Source organism: Bidens hawaiensis, unplaced genomic scaffold, assembly GCF_021521415.1.
Source record: "Bidens hawaiensis isolate Kalapana, Puna unplaced genomic scaffold, B.hawaiensis_p1.1 tig00002414_1, whole genome shotgun sequence".
Lineage (NCBI taxonomy): Eukaryota > Viridiplantae > Streptophyta > Magnoliopsida > Asterales > Asteraceae > Bidens > Bidens hawaiensis.
This window is the reverse complement of record NW_027491131.1, coordinates 2,089,079-2,108,379: the sequence shown is the minus strand read 5'-3', so window position 1 is coordinate 2,108,379 and position 19,301 is coordinate 2,089,079. Positions and strand designations below refer to the sequence as shown.

Below are 19,301 nucleotides of genomic sequence, written 5' to 3'. Positions count from 1 at the left end.
ACAATTATGAATAGAAAAATGTTAAGTAATTTGACAAAAAGAAATATATAAATATATTATTTATCGTGTTAATAATGGGTTTTGTAACTTATATGATTAAAATTAATAAAAATTATAATAAACATATCATTTTAATATTTAAAAATTGTTTAGAAAAGAAATATATTTTTAGATTCTTTATTTATAAAAAATGTAAAATATACGATAGTTAATAATTTTTTTAATATGGCTTTTTTATTTTATTTTATTTTATTTTATTTTGGTATGTTGTTAAATTACAAATGCTAATTTATTAAATTAGAAATTAGACTAGAAAATAATAAAAATAGATTAAATTAAGAGTTACTAAACTTATTATATGTATATAATAAACACAAAAATAAAATTTTTAAAAGTTAGTAAGAACTAATACAAGATTAAAAAGTGATAACATATATAGGTTTTTATTAGATAGTATAGATATAGATATAAATATATGTATAAACAGATAGATTGTAAACTGATTATGTGATACACATTATATACTTTAATATTTAATTTATTATAATACGTAAACACATACTTTAGACTAGGCCGTCCAAACCGCTCGCCGCGCGTTTGGAAATTGCTTGGAAAATCTCGCTCGTTTTCTTGCTCGATTGCAAACGAGCCGCTCTACTCGGTTCGGTTTGTAAACGAGCCAAGCAACAAGCAAAGGTCTGCTCAGTTCGGTTCGGCTTGAATGTTTTTAATTTATTTTCTATATAATTATATATGAACAAATATATAAATATATAAACAACACACATAAAATAAAAGTATACAATTTTTTAAACCCTTTTAAATGTTTCCTGTTTCGTCGATTTTATAGTTTTATTAGTTCGATTCAAGTTTTTCAGAATATTAAAAGTTTGTTTACATGTTCATTATATCTCACTTCAAATTTATTTATCCTGAAAATTTACAATCTATTATATGTTTGTCTAAAAACTACTAATTTGTTTACAAAATATATTATTTATAGCATTCAAACTTGTTTCTTATTGAAAATTTTAAAGTGAAAAGGAAATAAAAAATGCTCGAAATCGCTCGATGTTCGATCGAAAAATGCTCAATTCGATTTTGGTTAGTTTCGTTTTTCGCTTGGTTCGAATTTCACCCGTTCGGTTATAAACAAGCCAAGCAACGAACAAGCCTTCGCTCAGTTCGGCTCGGCTCGTGAACGGCCCTACAGTTTAGACCTTATGAGTCTAGAATCTAGATTATGAGTCTTATTTTCGTCATGAATGAATTATGAACCCATCAATTTTGGTTTCAAGCCCAATTTAATGTTGGGCTTCTAGTAGTATTGTTGGGTTGGGATATAATACTATTAAAATGATCATTACATAACTATTTAATTTTATAATCAATGAAACATAGTACCGGCTGAAGTGGATGGCAATATTCTAATACACAATTACAAATTCAACACTAGCATTTAACTATGATATACAATACGACCCATTCTTACCTCTATAGCTATGAAATACGTAAAAACTATTTTCTATATCGTTAAAAATCACCTTACGATATACAATACGACCCATTTTTACCCTTTTTTTTTGTGTGTGCATGTGTGTCTTGAGCGTTAGTTTTTTACATTATTTTTTCTGCGCAGTTACTAACTTTACTTCTTTTGAAAGTAAGATGTATACATTATAATTCTAAGGCATTTATAATGATACCACATATGCAATGTTACTAGTGTAAGTGACCTTTACATATAAATGTAAATGTAAGGTAGGGGACATTGAAATACCAACTCAAAAATCATAATAGATAAATTATAATGATGATAGTCTTCTAATAATTTGACCAAAATAAAATGACTTTTAACTGTTTGTCAAACCCCACCATGCAAAAGTGAGGTGGAAGTAATTGAATCTTGATACTAGTCTAAACTTCTATTAATAAAATACTAAAAAAAAACCATTTTGGAACATGTAATGGAGTAATGGACTAATGGTCAACTTCAACTTTAACTTGTACCTTATGTAATCATGTTTATGCCTTCATTTGTAGCATTGATTCATCTCCTTCAACCAAAATCCATTATTACCATTAAATGAATTTAATAAATTTTGATTGATTTATAGGACTATGTATTATTAACATTTTTTCAATATGGTAACTTAATGCTCCCTACCTAAATCATCTATGTTTAGTTGTTTACATTAGGGGTTGTGATGTCATGCGCCATATTTATATGAGTGTAAAATGTGGTTTACGCATTGTAAACGATCATTTACAACACATTTTTTTTTTGTCTTTTTACACAACTGGTGTATGAAAACCAAGTCACGTTTAATTATCTTACACTCCTATGTTTATTACTCGTTCGTATCTCATATTTTACCCTATGATCTGTCTCGTAGGGGATATACGCTACAGCCTCTAACATTTGATATTGGTGATTTGACGCATATGACAATTGACATGTACACTAATGATGGGTATGGTAGGGTTCAAACCCTAATTTAACAAACTTAAACATATATAATAAAAAGTAATAACATCTTTTGCATTATAGAATATAGATAGATATGCATTGTTTACCATAGGGATATACCATGAGAGTGATGATATTGCTTTTCTTACAAGAATAACATCTAGGATACATAACTAGATGTTTGGTAAAATGTGTTTTACATGACAATAGACTACGTTCCGATTTCTCATATTCTTGTATGCTAGTCGCTTATTTGTTCATTAGTGGTTAGATTAGAGAAACGCATATTAAGAAAGGATTTTGTTATATGAAAATCACGGATCTTAAAGTTTTGAGGTATACGATACATAAAATTATACTTCGACAAAAAAGTTAAGGATATCATGGGCATTGCTGGCACCCACATAGATCTGCCACTGTCGCAGAATATTACCATAAAGTAAGTTAATAGAAAATACACACTACACCAAGTCAGACAAAAGTTTATATTATCTTGTTGGCAGAAGTTACAGTCTTTAATTAACATAGTTTCTAGTTTTTTTAGTCCGTTGAAGTTAGTAGTGCTCTTTATGTGCAAACACTCTTGCTTAGTTTGTACTTTTGTTGTCTTAGTCCCTACAATGTTACTTGTTAGTAATCTCATGAATAATAAGCGGCATGGGGTTTAATTCGATACAAAGTGAAGAACCTTACCAGAGCTTGACAAGCTGCGAATCTGTCAGAAACATATAAGCAAAAGCTTCCTTTATTTCTAATAATCAAACCAAAGACAAAGTCATACGAATTATAAAATGAAGACACGTAGGATTGAACCCTAGGAACAAAAAAGAAGATTAGACTACATTGTTGATTGTTGTACTTTGCAATTGAGATTAGTCTTCCAATATATAGCGATTAGGTGTGAGTTTCTTCACATGGCAATCTTCAATCAATCAATCAAAGCTCAACGGTCATAGATCCGTTGTAGATGAGTAATTTAGGGTTGAGGCCGTTGATGAAGGAAGCACAGAGAATGCAGGAAGGAGCGGTCCAGAAGTCTTCATGGCAAGTCCAAGATGTAGGAACCCAAACTTTGTATATATCAAGAGAAATCAAGATCATTGCAAGTCCAGGATACGAGAGAGCCCAACTCGCAAGATAAACAAAAAAAAAAAAGATATTAAAAACGAGATAAAGGATTATAAATTGATCAAATATATTTATATTTTTAACCCCCCCCCCCCCCCCCTCTCAATTTGATAATCCAAACATGTCATGCATAGAAAATTCATTGGTTAAGAAATCATGTTTAGCCATCACATTATGTCACGAAGAGAACAGTTCCTACTCAAATTTGAGGTTGAACAATTTTTTTTTTATTTTTTATAAAACAGCTAGAACACTCCTTTTTGTATAATGAACTTTACATTCAGTATGAAGCAGTAACACCATACATCACAGCACATATAACTTTTTGCATCAACCAGAAAGAAACCAATACAGAAAAACATAGCAGACAATCACATGATTCAGTCACATGATACCACATAAGAGAACAACAGTATTGTATTCAACCGTCAAACATAAAAGATCATACAAAGATATCAGATACACACCTGATGAAACATAAAGTCACACGACTTTTAAGCATTCAGAACGAAGTCTGAAAAAACAAGAATTGTGAAGAACTTAAGGACTAATTTGGCTTGATCAAAAACTTTTACAACCTTACAAGAACTTGCAAAGAACATAAAGACTAATTTGATTCAAGCAAAAACTTTTACAACTTCACAAATAAAAATGAATCACAGGATTCAATAAGATTATCAGAAATTTGAAATTTATCTGATAAGACAAAAGTCACACGACCTTTAGACTTCAGAACCATGTCTGAAAGACTTTTGAGGAACATAAAGACTAATTTGACTTGATCAAAAACTTTTACAACTTTACAAGAAAAATAGTATAAGAGAACTTGAAAGAACATAAAGACTAATTTGAATCAAGCAAAAACTTTTACAACCTTAAAAATAATAACGAATCACTAGATTCAATAAAAAGTATCAGAAACATATATATCTGATAAAAGAAAAAAACATCACATGACTATTATAAAAGATAATGACAAGATTCCACAAGACAATTAGATAAAAGTCACGCGATATTTAGATTTTTTTTTTAAGATAAAAGTCACTAATTTTAGAAAAGAAGAATTACAAGAATTATACCAATGAGAATTACATGATTCTACATTAGACAGGAACTCCAGCCAAAGACAATTTCCAACTTCATAAAAATTTATCACTTTATGCAAGCAAACATCTTATTCTATCAAAGAATCAAAAACACTCTTAATAATACATCTGGTTAAAAAACGCAAAGCACATGGTTCGACTAACCAGAAGCTAGATGGACGATAAGACAAATGGGTCAAGAAAAACATGAAAACAAACACGATAGCAATCTAAAAAGATTTTTTATGAGACAAATAAACACCCATCAAGACAAAATTAAACCACACAATTTTAAGACACACAGAATTCCTCACAAAGATTGAACTAATAGAGACAATTGCTATCGATCTTCGCCACCACCAATCGGAAACAATCTTCCCACTGTTTCAGATGATTACAGGTGGTTCTAAACCCCACGGACCCTTAATACCTACCGGAAAAATGATCTAGATCGCTTTCTTTCTTCTCTTCCGTAACCGCATACCTGCAACACCCATAGTTGATGGTTGATGTTGATGGTGGTGGCGGCTGTGATTGATGGTGGTGGTGGTGGTTGTCTGGTGGTGATGAAAGATTGAGCGTGGTGTGAATGACAGGAGAAAGAGAGAGAGAGAGAGAGAGAGAGATTTTTTATTTTAAAGTCATCTTTATTTTGATTATCAAAAATAAATAAATGTATAAATTTACAAAACTACCCTCGATTTAATAAGAAAACTTAACTGAGTTAGGATCAAAGGATAAAACGTGATAGAGTTTTTAAGCATAAAGGATGTTTTTTGCCATTTCTTTCGCGAAAGGATGTCTATTGAAAAAGCGTACAAATATAAAGAACTAGTTTTGATGGTTTGTCTTAAATTAGTAATACTTAATCATGTTTGTGAGAAAACAATGGGTCACATGGCTCAAGCCAGAATCTTATTAATCCTCAACTAGAGATAGAATTAACCAACCACATCACAAGAACTTGATAAATCACGACTCATTTTTTTTTCTTTATTTTTTCTTCTATTTTTTTACAGAGATATCAAAACTGTTAGGCGAACATGTAACAAATGCAGCACATAAGACAGATAACCAGGCTATATTAACTACCATTCACAAATGACTAGTACAATTCAATCAAACGCAGTGTCCTTTTAAAAGATTTTTTCTTTCCTTTTTTTTAATAGAAGAACTTTCAAAAAGGATATTTAACAGATTCGGTAGACAACACACCAACGAACATATTATCATACGGAAACATGAAACATGTTTAATCAATCATAGGGTCAAGTTTCAACTTACAACATCAACATAGACCATTTATATAGAAAATATTATCACATTTGAATTCAAAACAACCAGTTATGCACCAAATGCAAGCCTATATGATAAACCATTTACCAGTTGTGCACCAATATTATCTATGAATGGCATTTTAAAATCAGTTAGCACATCACCTGACAGAGAACTAAGAATCGCATCATATATTGTAGAACCATATTAACCAAGATTTAGTATTTAGAAAAGAACAAAAGCAGCAAAAGAAAAAAAGTTTACCGTGAGCAACTGTAAACTTCTCTTGTCTTGGTGATTTTAACGGTAGCAAAGTAAAAGATCTCCACACACTTTCACGTGAACAGTGAACTTATTCACCCCCACCAAGTTTGAATCTTCACTTCATAGTTTGCAAAAAATTGGTACCAAGTAGAACCAGATTCTCAAGCCAATCCTTAATTGCGAGACCTTATTCTATTTTTTTTATTTTCACCCGAATACACAGCCAGTGGAAGGTTTAGAAACCATGAGCCCCAACCAGAATCAACTTCAATATAAACCTCCAATTGGTCATAAGACCTTTAAGTTAAAGGATGAACCCAAGAGCATGAAACAGTAATAAACACAAAAACACAAAGGGTTTTTCTTTGAAAACCTTAACAGAACTAGCACTGGTGATGGCTGGTCACAGAACCAAAAAGAAATAAAACGAGCCCCACAATTGCACCTTAATCGCACGGATTACTTAGTAGACGACCAGAAGCAACCAGCTGAGTGAATTAACTAAACTTTGTCAACTATGGGTTTCTTCAACTCAACTCAAAAGACTAGAGAATAAGAGACAAATTGGATAGTCAATCACAGTTACCAAACAAGCAGATGAGATAGACAGTAACCAGAATAATTTTTAAAAATGTTTTTTCTCTTTTTTTTTAACTCACCAACTGAAAATACCCACTTGAGCACCAATTGCGGATGACACTTAACTAAACACCTAAAAATATGCAAATAGAAGGGAAATACCACAATTACGGGAAACGATTCAAATGATTTTATCAAGAAAGTAGAAGCAAAGAGTTCATTTTAACGAATTTTAGCATGGTGCTCGTGCCGTAAGGTGTTGGTTAAATCCCACAACGAGCACAACCCTCATGTTTAGTTGTCATCACTGAATTTGGAACCATGAACAAACTGCCGGTGATAAGCCGGAGGAAGGTGAGGATGACGTCAAGTCATCATATCCCTTTTGCACTGGACGCCACATGTGCTACAATCGACGGGACAAAGGGTCGCGGTCCCGAGAGGGTGAGCTAACTCCAAAACTGTTTGCAATCTTATGGATAATTTAATGAGAGGTATATCTAGTTTCCTTGAACAATATTACTAAATTCCGCCTTACATCTATATTGGCATTCCAGGGTGGTGCGTTTTCATCTATATTGGTAGAAGGAGATCAAGATTCATATAAAAAGATAATGACTAAAAGATTTATCTTTTAAGAATGTTTGAACATGTATATCTTTAATTGTTTTTATTTAGTTTATTTGAATTTAAAGTCCTAGATGAGTTTGGTTAGTATTGCTATGTACGGGTCTATATAAAACCATTTAGTTTGTCCTTTCTTTTTTATTTTGGTATCTTCTTGTTTTTGAATTCGTAAGTCGAAGTAATGAACCTGAAAGCTCATTGAGCAAACCGTCAGTCGGTGCGCGTGTGTTTCGTTGTTCTCGATTCCCACTTCCAAGTTGAAACATATATTTTATTTATAACCTATTGGCATACTTGCTAATTATAACAAAGGGCGAACCGATATACTATTATGGCACAATTGTCTTGCTTACTTTTGTTGAATATGTGCTTATGTTTTGTTCTTTTCCAAGCCACTCTCGCGAGTCGCAAGGACAACATACCTATTTACTTGAGGTAATTGGGTAACGGGCTAAAACAAGTTATTTTTAGTATGAGTTACTAGGTCAGGACCATAGTTGGGTTCTTTATAAATATATACCATGTTAGTTGTGACTATATAAAAAAAGAAAAAAAATATTCACGCAAAAACAACGAGTATTTAAAAATCCTTTTTCTTTAGTGTTAAAAATGGTTGATAAAATGAAGTTGTTTACTTAAGAAAAAGTAACTTGAAAAAAAGTAAATAAATAAATAAACATCAACACATGGATGACTACTTGAATTGTGAATATGAACCATCTTTAGACAAAGTAGAAAGGTCAATATAGACAGTTTGTGTTCACTAAACTAAAAATTGGAACCTAAAGTATTGTGCAAGGGCTGCGCGGACGCAAACCCCTAGTGCCACAATCGACGTAGGCTCGATCACTTGGGGCCGACCTTAGACGGGCACCCCTTCTAAGTGCAATGGAGGCCATTAAACTAGGTCTTGGACCTTGTTGATCATCTATTGACCCCGTCAAAAACCCTAAAATATCAGTTTGAAACTAGGGAAAAAACATAACGACGTTAAGTATTTTTTAACGGAGGACCAGTGAGACAAAAATAGTTAAAAGGTGGGACCATTGCTAGTGATTTTTAAAGGTGGGATTATTATCGGCCAATACACAAAAGGTGAGATTATTTATTTCCAATTTTCCTTTTTAATTTGAGTATGATATTGCTATGCTTTTTTCATTTTAAAAACTTAATGTGTTGCGTGATTACCATTAAGGACCAACAAATGGGTCGGGCAGGTTCGGCCGTTTGGGTCATGGGTCTAAAAGGTTAAGGTTGAAATGGGTCGATACAAAAAATGTTACTTTGGTTTGGGTCGGGATGTGTTCAGGTCCAAAGGGGTCAAGTCATAACGAATTTCATGTTAGAACATTGTTAGGCGGAACGGGTTGTGGGTTAAGACACACTCAATGTTGCGTTACGTGTGCACCGACACCTGATTGCGTGCATGCAGTTGTTGTGTGACGTGCTTACTAACACCAGCTTAACTTCTAATGCCGCATTACGAGCATACTATCGCTAGGTTACGTGCGTACTATTATGAAGTCGCGCACTTACCGAAGCGGTAACACTGATTACGCATTCGATGTCATGATTGCGCACATACCCCTCTGCATCGTGCGGACACCCATCTAGTATCTTGAAAAAAATCTGATCAAACTTCTTCAGCTTTCGCTTATGCTTCACAAATCATTGCCAATTGGCAAGATGATTTCTTAACAAACTGTTTTTGCATTTTTTTTTTTGTATTATCCTACTTATTAGTGAATTCTTAGCTCATTTCTTAAATTCTTGTGAGTAGAAAATAGAGAAAAATTAGTGATTTTTTTTTCTTTTGTAAATTTGGTGTAGTATGTTTGCCCTTATTTATTTTTTAATATTTCTTGAAATTTATTGTGAGTAGAGGAGAGAAAAACTTAATAATAAATGTATAAAAAAATATTATTTAATTGAAAATAAGAGATAAATATAGTATTTTTTACTGTAATCTCCAGATAGGGATGGAAAGGAAATATTTAGAGAATTGTCATTTCTATTATGTAACTTGTATATTTCTTTATATCGTATGGATTCATAATGTATGTTAATTTGTATATTATTTAAAGTTAATGGTTTTGATGTTTCTATTCTATTAACAATCCGTGCTAAACACGGATTGTAACCTAGTATATAATATACATGTATTTTTTTTTCACAAAGTAAAACAAATTTATTTTTTTAAGGACCATTATTACTATGATTATGTAACATTGTATATTTCCTTATATCGTAAGAATCCAGAATGTATGTTAATCTGCATATTATTTAAAGTTAATGGATTTGATGTTTCTATTCTATTAACAACCCTTGTTAAACACGAATTCTAACATAGTATATAATATATATGTAACGGAAAGCTAAAAACACCCCACAAGCGGAGCCGCATAGTGGACCGAACGTTTGTGGGAAGGATGCCACTTGGGCGTTTATGAAACCAAAAATATAAGCATTACAATCAGTCTAAGATATGCTAACAATAGAAAATACAAACCTAAACTAGATAACAGATTACTTGAAATAAAAAGAGATCAAGAATTACACTAAAGGGATATTTGGATAAACTTTTAAAAAATGCTTATTTGCTTTTTTAAAAGCAAAAGCTGTTTGGGTAAACTTCACTTTAAAGTTTCAAAAGCTCCAAATTGAAGTAGTTACTTTTACTTTTCAAAATTGCTTTAAAAGCTCATCCTAGCATCCTAAGATGCATTTATAAATTCAGAACCAATTGTTTTAATTAAACTCAGTTGGATATATGTAACATCTATGGATTTTTCTTGCAAAAACGCTAGTCTTTTGTGCTCGTATTAATTTCATCGTCTACATTTATTAGTGTTGAATTATGTGTCATTTATTGAATAACATTTTCTTTATATGCGTAATTATATGATCCTATGTTCATTTCATCATAACCGTGCTTAATCATTAATATAACACGTTGAACCGGAATGCCTAGATTAATAGTTTATAACATGTAACAAAATATTTTGTTATTATTAATTTTATCCTAAGTAATTAAATTAATCATGTGATTAAAAAACAAATGAAGCATTCTAGAACCTTCTATATTAACCTTGTTCCACAATTAAATTTATCCAATTCTTATAATTTAAAAAAAAAGTAAAAAAAATAATAATAATAAAATAAAAAGTGCCGTGCACTTTTGAATGCACACACACATATCTATTTTTTTTATTTATTATTATTGTATATATTATTATCATTATTATAATTAGTTTATCTCTTAAGTTTTAAAAAAGTTTTATCTCTATCTAAATCATATTCAAACCTCAACTTTTGGCCTATAAATAGAGCCCCTCATTCTCATATTTTTTTCACACCAAATCTCATTCTCTCTAAGCATAATCAAGTAAGTTTTACATGTTTTCTTAGTTGTTCTTCATATATTTTTGATTTTGATCTTGTTCTTTTGAATTTCTTTTAGTTTGTTCCTATGTTCTTGAGTTTTCTTTTGAATCTTCATAATTGTTCATATACTCTCACCATGATCATCATAAATTGTTAATAAAACCCTTACTTTTTGCTCTAAAAGATTATGATGATCATGTTATTCTAAGAAATCATAATTGTTTTCTCATAATCTTGGATCAAATTATAATTTTTCCATGAACAACTATGGATATTCTTATGATCTTCAAAAAAACTCATAATGTTATCATAACTAAAAATTATATTTACATAATTGGTCCTTATACTTTCATAAATGTCAATAAATATCCTAAATTATAATATTTACACTTTAAACCCTATACTTTCATAAATGTTAATAAATATCCTAAACTATAATATTTACACTTTGAATCCTACACTTTCTTAAATGCCAATAAACACCCAAACTATATGATATTACACTTTTAACCTCGTACTTTATTATTTATGAAAACCATTCTAAAACATTTTGAGTTAGTATACAAATAGAGTATAAACCGGGTATGTATGTATCTGACAAGCAAACGGGTTCTGTCTAAGGCAAGAGTGGCGTAAATAATCCCATTGGACCCGTGACTCTTACCTGGGAATCAACTTGCTGGAGGTCATGCTCTTGGTTTAGAACATTCTAGTATGCGACACTCTAACTAATTTAAAAATCAAACTTAATCTAGGGCATCCCGTAACCGGTTCAACAAACTCTTGCTCGTGTTCGTGTTCATCCGTCAAGCAAGGTGAGTTCATAACCCCTTTTACCTGCTTTTAAACGTTTTATAATTCGGGGTGGAAACATGCATAATCAACTTGTTTTACATGCTATTTGAATCAAGCTTTATTTCATAATATTCGTTATGTGTGATCATTACAAGTGTATACATATTCGCATTGACAACCATTAACTTGTTACAGCCCGTGGTAGTATGATGATAGATCTATTGGCCCGACCCGCCCACTCAGGCCTCGGGTAGAGGCCTGTGTGTTTAGAATCAGACGATCGTTAAACATTAAACATAATAGTCTAATCGTGGATTAGACGACTCGCTAAACGTGTCAGAGGTTTGGTTGTAATCACTAAAGTATACAAAGTAACTTAACACATATGGAATGTTTTCAACATAAAACTTATTTTTTTTTCAAAACCTATGTTCTCACCAACTATTTTTAGTTGACACTCTCGCATGTTTTTCAGGTGATGGAAATTAAGTTATGAAGATTCTTGAAGTTTCATATAGGGCATGAGTCAGACTTAGAAGTTGAATGAATAAAGTGCTATGTCATATTTTCTATTTGGATTATATTTGAATAATTCGTTGGTTTCTTTTAATAGGAGTTTTTACATTTAATACCATGTGCATGATTTCAATCTACGCATGCCCCGACGTTTCCGCCTTCGGCCGTGGGGTGTGACAGATTGGTATCAGAGCCGTGGTCGTAGAGAATTAGTAACCGACCTACGTCTAGGAATGTCCTTTAGGTTGAAATTATGTGCTATTAAATGTCATAACTTCATATTTTTAGCATGTCTCTCGATTTCGTCAACTCTTTCATAAACTCCTACATCCCCTTGCCACCGTGGGACGAAGACTTCATTGCTCTATTTTATAGCAAAACATTTGCTTTATTATTCCTTACTCTTTTACTTATCCACCTTATATAATGATTTCTTAGAATGCCTCCTCGTCGTGATGCCTCCAATGACAACAACGACAATGACACCCCACTAGCAATTGTGCTCGCTCAAATGGCTACTCTTCTTCTCGCTATTGTCAATCAACTCAACGGCAACAACAATAATAACGGCAACAACAACAATAATGGCAACAACTACGATCAATCCTACCGAACCTTTGTTGCTTCAAAACCTACCGAGTTCACTGGCTCGGAAGGTGCCACCGGGTTGCTGCAATGGTTCGAGAGCACGGAAGCCGCTTTAAACATGTGCAATTGTCCGGAGAATCTAAAGGTGAAGTATGCTGCTAGCACCCTCAAGCAAGGGGCCTTGACTTGGTGGACCACTCAAATCAGGACTCGAGGTCGTGAGCCGGCCTTGGCTCTACCTTGGGCCGAATTCAAAGACCTGCTGACTAGGAAATATTGTCACAAGAGCGAACTCCGAAAGATGGAAGATGAGCTTTGGGGTCATACCATGAAAGGAGACGATCACCTTGGCTATACCAACCGTTTCCAAAACTATCCCAGCTAGTACCCCACCTAGTCACTCCTGAGGAAAAAGCTATTGATCGCTATATAAATGGCTTACCTCCTTCAATGGGGAGCATGATCTTGACCGTTAATCCTGGAACCCTCCAAGATGCTATACACCTAGCAAGTACCTTAACCGATGAACTAGTCAAAACCGGAATTTTGGGGAAGGATTCGGGGAAACAAAAAGAGAGAGAATTCAAGAAGACTAGTTACCAACCTAATAAGAAACCAAAAACCACCAACTATGCTGCAGTCACCCCTGCTGTGCCCGTCCAAGCTGTGGCTCCTACTAACCAAGCCCCGGCTAGGGCAGGGTACTCTGGACCTCACCCTCTATGCTCCACCTGCAACTATCATCACCCACCAAGTTCCCAATGCCGAAAGTGTACCAATTGTGGTCGATTTGGTCATCTAGCCCCTCGATGCCGAACTGCACCTGCTGCTGTTAATCAAGCCATGGTCACCAACCCTGCTCCACCAAATAATAACAATGCTCGTGCTTGCTTTCAATGCGGTGGTTTGGACCATTTCAAGAACAACTGTCCCCAATTGGCTCCAAACAATAACCAAGCCACTCGTGGTAGAGCTTTCACTATTGGTGCTTCAGATGCACGTCAAGATCCCAATGTCATAACCGATACATTTCTCTTAAATAACCACTTTGCATCCATACTATTTGATACGGGCGCGGAAAGAAGTTTTATATCACTTGATTTTGAACCTCTTGTTAAATGGAAACCGGTAAAACTAGACTCCCCTTACATCGTCGAGTTAGCCAATGGTAACACTGCCCAAGCCAATACTATTATGCGTGATTGCACCTTGACCTTTGATGACCACTCTCATAATATCGATCTAATTCCCTTTAAGCTTGGTAGTTTTGACCTAGTTGTGGGAATGGATTGGTTATCCTGTAATCAAGCCGAAGTTGCCTGTGCCGAGAAGCTCATTCGTATCCCGTTACAATCCGGCGAAACACTAATCATTCAAGGAGAAAAACCCGATCGTAACTTAAAAATCATCTCTTGCATGAAGGCCCGTAAACTTTTGAGGAAACAATGCTATGCCTTTTTAGCCCATGTAATTGACAAGAAATCCAAAGTGAAAAAGATTCAAGACATTCCTGTTATCAAAGACTATCCTGAAAGTTTTTCCCGATGACTTGCCAGGACTTCCTCCGTCTCGACAAGTTGAATTTCGAATCGACCTTGTACCCGGTGCAACTCCCATAGCCAAAGCTCCATACCGTTTAGCCCCATCCGCAATGCAAGAACTCTCTAGCCAACTTCAAGAACTTCTCGATAAAGGATTCATTCGGCCTAGTTTCTCACCTTGGGGAGCTCCTGTCCTTTTCGTCAAAAAGAAGGACGGATCTTTCCGCATGTGCATCGACTACCGAGAGTTAAATAAACTCACCATCAAGAATCAGTACCCACTACCGAAGATTGATGATCTCTTCGATCAGCTTCAAGGAGCCATTTGTTTTTCAAAAATGATTATATGCAATGTTTTCATAACCGGATCGGACAGCGAATCGGACGGACAACAGGTTCAACGGTTGGACCGGCCGAACAACTTTTATCCCAAAAATGACGGTTAAGGCTGAAAAAAGGAATTTTCATAAACAAATATTTATTTTTTCATAGTAAACCGGTTCAACCATTCCGGTTTCCCAGTCAGACCGGTGAACCGGTGGTTTTCTAGTAACCGAACGAACTTCATAGAACCGGACCGGTCAGTGGACCGAATCCTAGTCTGATCCAGTCTCAACAACATTGTATATAATTATAAGTCATGTTCCTATTTGACTCGTTTACAACTTGATTATAAGTTGCGTTTCTGTTTGACTTGTTTAGATCAACTGGTTGTAAACGGTTATAAGTTGGTTAACATGTTTACAAAACGAGGACAAAACCGAAGAGTGTACATTAAAATTGGTGGTATGTTGTATGTTTCTATTTCAATTGGGTTAGATGGAAACATTACTTTTTTTATACATATAATCATATATATATATATATATATATATATATATAATATTTATATAAAAGGTTGGTCACCATCACCAACAAGAGTACAACAGAGGATCTTAGTTGTTTTTCACTTTTCAATTTCATTCCCTTCAATATTTACTCTTATTGATTCTACAACAAATTGAAAATATTGATTATTTGCATCTATAATTCCACATCCAACACAATATTGTATATGTTATTTTAACTATGATATATAACAGGATTATATAAAAAAGGGGAAAATTAAATATAATAAGATAATACTAAAAAAAATACCAAAAATTTCATAAAAAACTCGTCCAAACTATTTTTTAATTAAAATAGCTAATAGTCGTCCTGACAAGTTCAGTGCTTCAAAATACTCGTCCCTGAAATTTTCTTAGCCTAAAATAGTCGTCGCGACTAGTTTTGTAAACTACTCGTTGAAACCAAGAATCTAGTCGTCACGATTATTTTAAAATAATTATTTATGGAATTCTTTGCAAATGATACCTAAAACTAGAAACTTATTTTTGAAAAAACCTATTTTGAGAATTTTCGCTTGTATAAAAACTCTTTTTTTTCTAGATTAGAGGTGGGCAAATAAACCGGCTAACCGACCCGACCCGAATCAAACTGAAATCGAACCGGTTTGAAACCGATTGTGTAGAAACCGGTTACCGACTGAAACCGTATGTTCGAAACCAGTTTGTAGTTTTCTCTACCATAACCGGTTCCAAGCCAGGTAACCGAACCGAAACCAGTCAAAACCCGAACTGAAACCGATCAAAACCCAACTGAAATCGATCATAACCTGGTCAAAAACCGGTTTCAACCCAAACCGAAACCGATCATAAAACGGTTTTGACTTTTGTTGACTAAACCGAACCGGTTTTAAGTTTTAAACCGGTTTGTGCACCTCTAGTCTAGATCGATCTAGAATTACGCACTAACGTATATACGATTTTTTATTTAATTTTATTATGTATTGAACACGTATAGATGTACGTATGTATGTTTATATGTGTATAATATTTTAGACAAGAATGTACTCTAGATTATCTTGAAACCATTGACTTGTTCATTAATGTTGAACCTTTGGCATCACTAATCTATTAATTAATGTTCATTATGTCACAAAACCGGCCCACTCAAACGTAAGGCTGAAGGGTGTGGGGGGTTCTAATGGGGGCTTTAATGGGGGCTCCAACCAATAATATTATGACGTGTGGCAGAGAGAGAACTGGATAAGGGGGGTGTTGGAGCCCCCGTTGGAGCCCCTGGCCCTGGTGTGGAGGGGCTCCAGCGAATTTTTTTTTTTATTTTTTTATAAATATATTCAAACAACGTATTATTAAAAAAACTCATAAATTATTAAAAAAACACACATTAATAAAAAAAACACATTAATATCTAAAAATAAAATAAAGTTAGGAGACGGTTGTGTGTTGGATGGTTGAAAGCCGGATGATTCTTGCGGCTCCGAATAAAACATCGGTTGGTGCGGTGACGACCATAAATCGTCGTCAATATAATCTGAATCAAGGTTTAGGTACCAATTTCCAGCCATTTTTTTAAAAAAAAGTTGAGAAGATGAATTGACTTTGGGTGAAGGTTTGAAGTTGTGGTATAAAAATGGGTGAAATGGGGTATTATATAGGAAAATTTTTTTTTTTAATTTAATAAGAGCCCAACGGCTCTTTTCCTAAAACCAAGACAAGCTTTTCTCTCTCTTCTCCCGCTAACAGGCTCACGCCTGCATGGTTTTTCGCGTTAGCGCCCCCGTTAGCGCCCCAGTGGTGTGGTGTTAGCGCCTGGGGGCGCGAGCGAAGGGGCTTTAGCGCCCCCGTTGAAGCCCCACACCCCTCAGCCTAATAATATATGGTGAGGGTCATAATGCCACGTTTGTAAGACCATGTTTTGGAAGATATGAAAGGCCGAATGGTGGGCCCACTATTTTGGTGGGAATATTTGGTAAATTACAAGAATGCCATTTTTCGGCCAACAATTTTAACACATATTCAACTTTGTCACAAGAAAGTAATAAACTACATATTCAACTTTACACATATACCATTTGAACCATATACGTGTAAGAACATTCAAATACTATCCCCTTAAATATATAAATGGGGAAAATGGATACGGTCACGCATCTAAACTTACGAGTAAAACCTTTTAAAATTACGTCGTTTTGATTAAAAACCTTTAAATAAACCTAAAACCCCTTTTTACTCCTCTATTTTATTTGATCAATGATTCTTCTTATTTACAAAAGTCAAGTTATTCTACAAAGGGAGACAAAAATGAGAACGATAAGAATGATTTGTAGTCACACAAAATAACCCCTCAAAAAAATTAATAAAAAAACCATAACTCAAAATTTAATAAAATAACGAAAAAAGTAAAAACACAAAAATATTTTCACCTTCTTTCTCGTTCTAAAAAAAACCCCGCAATGTTGAGTGAAAGCATTATTGTGTCATTTTGTTTATCATTGTGTTTTGTGTTTATTTTCGTCATTGATTGCGTCTTTTTTCCTCGACATTGTGTTTTTTTCTTAATATTGTGCTATATTTGCGATATATTGTGTCTTTTTTAATTATAATTGTGTCTTTTGTTCATTTTCGTCATTATGTCTTTGATCTTGGCATTGTGTCTTTTCGTCGGTTTTTTTTAACGGGAATTATGGGGGAAACATTTTAGTTTTTAAAATATTTTTGTTTTTTTATTTATATTTTGAGTTATGGTTTTTTTTTTTTGAATTTATTTTTTAAAAGGTTTTTTGTGTGGTCATAAATTCTTCTCATACTTCTCTTTTTTGTCACACTTTTTATTTTAACTTTACTCTATTTACAATCCACCGAAGTTCAGATCCGTTTTGCCGTCAAACTTTTACACCCAAGTGATTTTTAACGTAATTTTGGATTTAGGGATATGAGAAGGAATGGGAATGCTCTAAGGACTTTGGTTGTAAAATGCGCTAAGATGGCATAAAGGAGTCAAACCGGTTTGTGAGCTACCCGGAATCGACTTGTAAAAGGATTCAATTGAATCAGCTTATACAAGCTCGAGTCTAAAAATAAGTTTTAGTTAGTGAGCTCAAGTTGACTCGTAAGCCTAACTGTACCTATAATTTTAATATTTTTTTCAATATCTTAAATCTAACTTGGATATAAAAAAAATTATAGATATCATTAATCTAATCTAATCTAATCTAACTTCTAATATAATCTAACTATACTAATAAAAGAAAATAATGGAGATGATGTGACAATCTCACATCCATTCTTGGTCTAATCTCTCTTCTCATTCACTCTACTTATCCATGGGTTATGAGGCAAAAGTGCAAAACCATTTTGACAAATGGGTTATTATCTCATTTCTAATCTTTCATCTCATTCATCCTATCTCTCAATGGGTTATGAGTCAAAATAATTTTGACAAATAGTTATAATTTTCTAATTCCCAATCTTATTTATCCTACATATCCATGGGCCATGGGTCAAAACAATCCATGGATAAACTAATAGGTCAAAACAATTTTGGCAAATGTTGTACATAAAGAGATTTTTTTCTAATTTGTAAATTTAAGATTACAGACTTCTTATTATTTGTACTATATATTTTATTGTCTTTTTACCTTTAATTTTGTTTATTTCTTTCAAATAACGGACCTTATTTATTTTTATTATTTGACAAATCCCGTATAATACACGGGTTCAAAAGCTAATTATTGTATATAATAGTATGATAAAAAATAGCTAAATAAGTTATGTATTTGTTGTATATAAACATTATAACTGAAGTATGCATAGAAATAATTATAAAAATAAATAAAAACTGAAATAATAAATAAGCCCGAGCCAAGCTTGAGCCTTTGAAATAGAGATTGAAACAAGTCAACTCCGAGCTCGAGCTCTTGTATATTAACAAGCTCGAGTGTAGGCTTAGCAAACTCATTTACATCCCCACATATTATGAAGGTTTCACATACAAAAGGTATTTATCATATGCACAACCAAATGTTACATCAAGTAAACAATTCAACTCTTCATTCTTTTGGTCATTTTTATATATTAACCTCTTGCAAACCCTATATTTGACCAATTTTGACCAGCATGTACAAGTTCATATGTATTGACATTCTAGTTATCAAAACATATAAACAATCAAAAACATATAAACAAAGAAGCATAAATATCAGTC

General features: G+C 33.4%; 1 non-coding gene across 1 annotated transcript; it reads right to left on the bottom strand.

The window, feature by feature from the left end:
• Positions 1 to 8,223: 8,223 nt before the first annotated feature.
• LOC143619207 (U1 spliceosomal RNA) lies at positions 8,224 to 8,376 on the bottom strand. Its single transcript, XR_013151152.1, has one exon. It is a non-coding gene; the product is annotated as a U1 spliceosomal RNA (small nuclear RNA).
• Between the last annotated feature and the right edge of the window lie 10,925 nt (positions 8,377 to 19,301).